Here is a 7,499-nt window from a genome sequence, read left to right as displayed (position 1 = left end):
TGTCGCTTCTGCAATCTGTTCACGTTCTCCATCTGCACTGCCCTCACCTGGGTCCCGGCCACCATCCCCTCTTGCTTGGACTATCACAGTGGTTGCCTAACCCGTCTCCCCTTTCCATGCTTCATTTCTACTCTAAATCCAGGTGCCAGGAGGAGCTCTTTAAAAAATTCAAATTGGATAATGTCACTCCCCTGCTTAGACCCTTGAAAGGTCTTCTGTTACCCTTAGGATAAAATCCACTCTCCTTTCCATGCTTACCTGGTCCATAAGTCCACCTTCTGCCCACTTCCCCAACTTCCTTTCCTGCCCTGCCCCACCGTGTCCCACACGCTGTCCTTCTACTGTTGCCCAAATATACCAAACTCTTTCCATTCAGAGCCATCCATTCATTCAGAACATAGTTATCAGGAACTTTCTATGTGCCAGACATTGTTTGGTTGCTGAAGATACGGCAGGGAATACAATGCACACAAATCCTTGCCCTTTGGAAGCTTCTATTTTAGTGGAGGAAGACAGACTATAAACAAGAGAAGCAAATAAATATAGTACATCAGACGGGGGGAAAAAGCAGAGAGAGGGGAGTAGAGACATTGGAGAATGGGTCTGCAATTTTCAACATGGAAGCCAGAGATGGCCTCAAGAAGGTGACATTTGAGCCCTGAAGGGGGTGAGAGTACAAGCTATGCAGATAGGTGGGAAAAGAGCATTTTTGGCAGAGGGGATAGCAAGTGCAAAGGCCCTGAGGCTGGGTCATGCCAATTATGCGTAAGAAACAGCAAGGAGGCCAGATGGGCTGGAGGGGAGTGAGCGATGAGATCTGAGAGGTAACAGGCATCCTAATCAGGCTCACCTGAACACGAGACTGGCATAAGAACTTCGGCATCTGTGGATATTTCCAACTAGAGCATTCTACCCTGACTCTCTACATGTCTGGCTCTTTCCCACCCTACAGATCTCAGACAGACTTTCTTTGACCAACCTCATACTCCACTTTCAGAACACTCACAAAATAGTCTTCATAATCAGTAGCTAAACAACTGGGGCAAGAGAGCTGTCTGCCTTGTTGACAATCATAAACCCAGTGCTTAGCAGACTACCCAGCACTCAATAAGTGCTCAATAAATAACTTGTTGAATGAAAGAACGAAAGAGAGAGGTTCTGTAATTACTATTCCTCCCTTGAAGCCTCTGGAGTATAAAGAAAAACGTTTTGATGTTGGAGGATCATCCCTCGGAAATCCGTGGGCAAAAAGCTTTCAGAGAGAGAGAGAGATTAACAAAAGAAAAATGAAAAACATGCCATCTTGAAAGACCTGGGAATTAGAATGGCCTGAGCTTCTGAAAAAATAACATCGGAGGCTATAGAAGGTAAAGGAACAGAACCTTCAAAACATTACGTGAAAAATATTGTTCACAGGGAACTCTGCGTCTAGCCAATCCATCAACTAGGTGTGAGGGAGAATAAATACAACTTCAGATACGCAACCTTTCAAAATGTCCTACCTCTTGCGCACTTTTTCTCAGAAAGCGATTGATAATGTACTCCACCCAGATGAGAGGAAACTGAAAGAAAAAGACAAGTATCGGGGAGATAATGGCTCCAACCCAGGAGAAGGGCCAGGAAAGCTTCCAAGCTGATGGCAAAAAGGAAGATTCAGCAAGATACCTGTGCCGGGGGGCTCATTCCAGATGGGACCAGGAGGGCAGATGACTCCGGGATTGAGATCTCCCGAAAATAGGGAAATTCACACATTATCTACTCCATGCAACCAGGACTGCCTGCCTTGTTTGCAAAATGAAACGGAGAGGCTTCCGGCTTAAAATTTGAGAATTTCAAGATGGCAATAGCAAAGCAAGTGGCTGGGCTCTTCTGAGGATGAAGCCTGGTGCCTACTGCACGAGTCACATGCCCAGGAAGCTGGCCTTGCACGTGATCGTGTGGAAAACTGTACTGATAGCTGTTCTTATCTATAAGCTAAGAGAAACCACCTCTAGTTGACTTAAGGAGCAAGGGAATTTATCAAGAGTGTTAGGTGACCCATAAAATCCCAGGAGGGCTGGAGAGCTTCCATCATAGCTACCCAGCTAGAAACAACTCCTCAAACCAGACTGTTGGCTGGCATGGGGAGAATGACACTGCTGCTGTCCCCAAGTAGCTGGTACCACAGCTCGGAGAGACGCCACTGGCTGGCTCAGTTCTCCTAAGGGGAAATTCCCCAAATACAGGAAGGGTTTAACATCTGGACAACAAGGGAGAATGACAAATATCCACCGTGAAGTATGGAAAACATTGGTGACATGGAGATTAAAAAAACAAACAACTAGGCAAATAAAAATAAAATGAGATGAATGTAAACGTAGAGACAAATAAAATTAACAGTTGTTCACAAAAGGAAACATGATGCTGGTTGTACCATCTGGCTCATCAGTGTTCTATATTTGCATAGTCTGCATAACGTAAAAACTGAATGCGGATTTAACCCCAAATGTCATATTTATCACGTTGTGAAGTTGGTCAGGGGACAATCAGGGTTGTTGATGACTTAGGAACCCTAAATGTCATCTGCTGTCACAGGGAGTTAATAGAGAACCCCTAAAATTGATAAGTACAAAGTTATAAGTAAAACCACGTTTAGAGGAGCGCCTGGGTGGCTCAGTCAGTTGAGCGTCTGACTTTGGCTCGGGCCATGATCTCGCGGTTCACAAGTTCGAGCCCCGCGTCAGGCTCTGTGCTGACAGCTCAGAGTCTGGAACCTGCTTTGGATTCTGTGTCTCCCTCTTTCTCTGTCCTTCCCCTGCTTGCACTGTGTGTGTGTGTGTGTGTGTGTGTGTGTGTGTGTCTCCCCCTCTCTCTTTCTCTCTCTCTCTCAAAAATAAATAAACATTAAAAAAAAAATCTTTTAAAATCACATTTAGAAATGTGGACATAGGGGCGCCTGGGTGGCGCAGTCGGTTAAGCGCCCGACTTCAGCCAGGTCGCGATCTCGCGGTCCGTGAGTTCGAGCCCCGCGTCAGGCTCTGGGCTGATGGCTCGGAGCCTGGAGCCTGTTTCCGATTCTGTGTCTCCCTCTCTCTCTGCCCCTCCCCCGTTCATGCTCTGTCTCTCTCTGTCCCAAAAATAAATAAACGTTGAAAAAAAAAATTAAAAAAAAAAAAAAAAGAAATGTGGACATAAATGCCCAAAAAAGTTGTTAAAACATTGTAAGTGGTCGTCTGGGGGAACAAGAATGGAGAACGGGAAGAGGGGACTTAGGGGACCTGCTTCTTTTGTTGTTGTTTGTTTTGTCATAAGCCTTTTGGTGCTTGTTTTTGTCTGGCTGTGTTATGCTCTGTTGCAATAATAAATCCTGCAAAGCTCCATGGCTTAACACAATAACAGGTGGGTTTTTTTTTTTTCTTCTTCTTCCAGAATCCAGTGTGGGCTGGGTAGCCCTCTTCAGTCTTGTAGCCCCATCATCTGGACCTAGGTCATGGCAAAAAGAAGAAAAAGCTGGGGGGTAGGTGGGACATTTTGAAGGGCCAAGCCTCGAAATGGCTTATATTGCTTCCATCCGACCATCCAGAACTCAGACACTTGTACCCAACGTAGCTCTAGACAGCAGGGAAATGTGGTCTTCCCAGGAAGACACACGGCACTGTCTGCTTCAACACCTGTTACTTTTTCTTTTATTTATTTTTTTTAATGTTTTATTTATTTTTGAGAGAGAGTGAGAAACAGAGTGTGAGTGGGGAAGGGACAGAGAGAGAGGAAGACACAGAATCCAAAGAGCCCGACACGGGGCTTGAACTCAGAAGCCATGAAATCATGACCTGAGTGGAAGCTGGACGTTTAACCGACTGAGCAATTGAGGTGCCCCGAGAGCAGTGAATCTTTAAAAGTTAATAGACTTTATTATTTAGAGAAGTTTTAGGTCACCAGAAAAATTGATCAGAAGTGCAGAGAGTTTTTCCATATACCCTCTCTTCCCTCACTACACACATAATTTTCTCAAATTTTTAAAAATACGCAACACTTCACGAATTTGTGCATCATCCTTGCACGGTGACATGCTAATCTTCTCTGCGTTGTTCCAATTTTAGTGTTTGTGCTGCTGAAGTGAGCACAATTTCCTCAAAAATTTTTTAAGTTTATTTATTTATTTGGAAGGGGGTAGGGTTAGTGAGAGAGAGACACACAGAGAGAGAGAGAGACTCCCAAGCAAGCTCTGCACTGTCAGCCTGGAGCCCCACATGGGGCTCGAACTCCTGAACCATGAGATCATGACCTGAGCCAAAATCAACAGTCGGATGCTTAACCGTCTGAGCCACCCAGGCACCCCAATTGCCTCAATTTTTAATATCTTGCAGTTGTGTGGAACATTTGTTATAGTTGATGAGCCAATATTGACACATCACTGTTAACTAAGTCCAGAGTGTATGCTAGGGTCCCTCCTGGTGTTTTACACTTCCGTGGGTTTCATCAAATGCATAATGTCATGTATCCACTCTTACATATCTCCTGTGCCTTAAATATCTTCTGTGCTGCGCCCCTTCATTTCTCCCCCATCCCGCCACCCTGCCAGCCCCCATGTTCCCTGAACCCCTGGCAACCACTGATCCTCTTTCTTCCTCCATAATTTTGCCTTTTCTGGAATGTCATACAGTTGGGATGACTTAGTATGAAGCCTTTTCAGACTGGCTTGTTCCACTTAGCAATACACATGTAAGCTTCCTCTATGTGTTTTCGTGCCTGGATAGCTCATTTCCTTTTAAGCGTTGGATAATAGATTCCATTGTTTGGATGTACCGCTGTTTGTTTATATCCATTCACCTATTGCAAGACATCTTGGTTGTTTCTAATTTGGGGCAATTATGAGGAGAGCTGCTATAAACATACATGTGTAGGTTTTTATGCAGACATAAGTTTTCAACTCATTTGGGTAAATACAAACGCAACTGTAGAAAAAAATCGTTGCTGAATCTTATGGTAACATGATGTTTAGCTTTGTAAGAAAGTGCCAGACCGTCTTCCAAAATGGCTGTACGTTTTGAACTCCCCCCCCAGGAATGAATGGGACTTCTTCCTGATGCCCCACTTCCGCATCAGCATTTGGTGTTGTCATCGTTGTGGACTTTAGCTATTTTGATAAGTGTATAGTGGCATCTCATTGTGGTCGTAATTTGAAATTCCCCAATGACGTGTGAGATTGAGCCTCATTTCATCTACTTATTTGCCACAAGCACATCTTCTCTGGAGAGACGTTGGTGCAGATCTTTGGCCCCCTTTTTCGCCGGGTTGTTTGTTTTCTGGATCATTGAGTGTGTTTGTTTGTTTAAGTGGGCTCCATGCGGAGCGTGGAGCCCAATACAGGGCTCGAACCCACAACCCTGAGATCAAGAGTTGCACGTTCCACTGACTGAGCCAGCCAGGGGCCCCTAGAATCCTTTTGATTGCTTCAGCACCATTTGTTGAAAAGATTATCCTTTTTGCATTGAATTTGCCTTTGTTCCTTCATGAAAGATCAGTTGACTATATTCACGTGGGTCTAATTCTGAGCTCTCTGTTGTGTTCCATTGATCTGTTTATTCTTCCATCAATACCACACTGTCTCAATGACTGTATCTTTAGAGTAAGTCTTGGCAGTTGGGTAATGTCAATCGTCTGACTGCGTTCTCCTTCTTTGTTTAATGTTTTTTATTTATTTTTAAGAGAGAGAGTGCCTGCAGGGGAGGGACCAAGGATCTGAGGATCCGAAGTGGGCTCTGCGCTGACAGCAGTGAGCCTGATGTGGGGTCCGAACTCACAAACTGCAAGATCATGAACTGAGCCAAAGTCAGACGTTCAACTGAGCCACCCCCGTGCCCCAATGACTTTGTTCTCCTTTAATGCTGTGCTGGCGATTCCAGATCTTTCGCTTGGTCACATAAACTCAGTTTGTCAATATCCAGAAAGTAACTGGCTTGCATTTTGACTGAGATTGAACTGAATCTACGGACCCAGTTGAGAATATCTTAACAATACTGAGTTTTCTTATCCACGAACAAAGACTATCTCTCCTTTTATTTAGTTGTTCTTTGATTTCCTTCATCAGAGTTTTGCCATTTTCCTCACATAGATCTTGCATATACTTTGTTAGATATTATACCTAAGTGTTTAATTTTGGGGGTGCTAATGTAAACAATATTGTTTTAAATTTCAAGTTCCACTTGTTCTTTGCTCGCATATAGGAAGGTGATTGGTGTTTATGTATTAACTTGTATCCTATATGCCTGGCTGTAATTGCTTTTTTTTATTTTTAAATTAAAAAAAATTTAATGTTTATTTGTAAGAGAGAGAGGCAGAGCATGAGCACGAGAGGGGCAGAGAAAGAGGGAGACACAGAATCTGAAGCAGGTTGCAGGCTCTGAGCTGTCAGCCCAGAGCCCGACGTGGGGCTTGAACTCACGAACCATGAGGTCATGACCTGAGCTGAAGTCGGATGCTCAACCGACTGAGCCACCCAGGCACACCCTCAATTTTTTAATTTTTTTAAACCACTTTATTGATGAATGATTGACATACAAAAAGCTATACAGATTAAATGTGCACAACTTGTTGAGTTTAAGATGCGGCTGTTTTTTTTTTTTTTTCCTTTTTTTAAATTTACATCCAACATAGTTAGCATATAGTGCAACAATGATTTCAGGAGTAGATTCCTTAGTGCCCCTTACCCATTTAGCCCATCCCCCCTCCCACAACCCCTCCAGCAATCGTCTGTTTATTCTCTATATTTAAGAGTCTCTTATGTTTTGTCTCCCTCCCTGTTTTTATTATTTTTGCTTCCCTTCCCTTAGGTTCATCTGTTTTGTCTCTTAAAGTCCTCATGAGTGAAGTCGTATGATACTTGTCTTTCTCTGACTAATTTCACTTAGCATAATACCCTCCAGTTCCATCCACGTAGTTGCAAATGGCAAGATTTCATTCTTTTTGACTGCTGAGTAATACTCCATTGTATGTATATCCCACATCTTCTTTATCCATTCATCCATTGATGGACATTTGGGCTCTTTCCATACTTTGGCTATTGTCGATAGTGCTGCTCTAAACATGGGGGTGCATGTGTCCCTTCGAAACAGCACACCTGTATCTCGTGGATAAATGCCTAGTAGTGCAATTGCTGGGTCGTAGGGTAGTTGTCCTTTTAGTTTTTTGAGGAACCTCCATACTGTTTTCCAGAGTGGCTGCACCAGCTTGCATTCCCAGCTGTAATTGCTTTTTAGTTCCACGAGGCTTTTGTTGATGCTTTGGGATTTTCTACATACACAATCATGCCATCTGGGAACAAAGTGAGTTTTATCTCTTCCTTCCCAATCTGCATATTTTATACCATTTACTTTTTATTCCATGAATGTATTCTTTTGCTAAAAATGTTTATTTTCTTGGGGCGCCTGGGTGGCGCAGTCGGTTGGGCGTCCGACTTCAGCCAGGTCACGATCTCACGGTCCGTGAGTTCGAGCCCCGCGTCAGGCTCTGGGCTGATG

General features: G+C 43.8%; 1 non-coding gene across 1 annotated transcript; it reads right to left on the bottom strand.

Annotated features, from left to right (window-relative positions):
• Positions 1–3,997: 3,997 nt before the first annotated feature.
• On the bottom strand, positions 3,998–4,103 carry LOC124516730 (U6 spliceosomal RNA). Its single transcript, XR_006963138.1, has one exon. It is a non-coding gene; the product is annotated as a U6 spliceosomal RNA (small nuclear RNA).
• Positions 4,104–7,499: the final 3,396 nt, after the last annotated feature.

Source organism: Lynx rufus, unplaced genomic scaffold (assembly GCF_022079265.1).
Source record: "Lynx rufus isolate CCGP_SWC_20201006 ecotype Redwood Valley unplaced genomic scaffold, mLynRuf1.p SCAF_2, whole genome shotgun sequence".
Taxonomy (NCBI): Eukaryota; Metazoa; Chordata; class Mammalia; order Carnivora; family Felidae; genus Lynx; species Lynx rufus.
The sequence above is the reverse complement of the archived record's forward strand: the minus strand, read 5'-3'. Positions and strand labels throughout refer to the sequence as shown.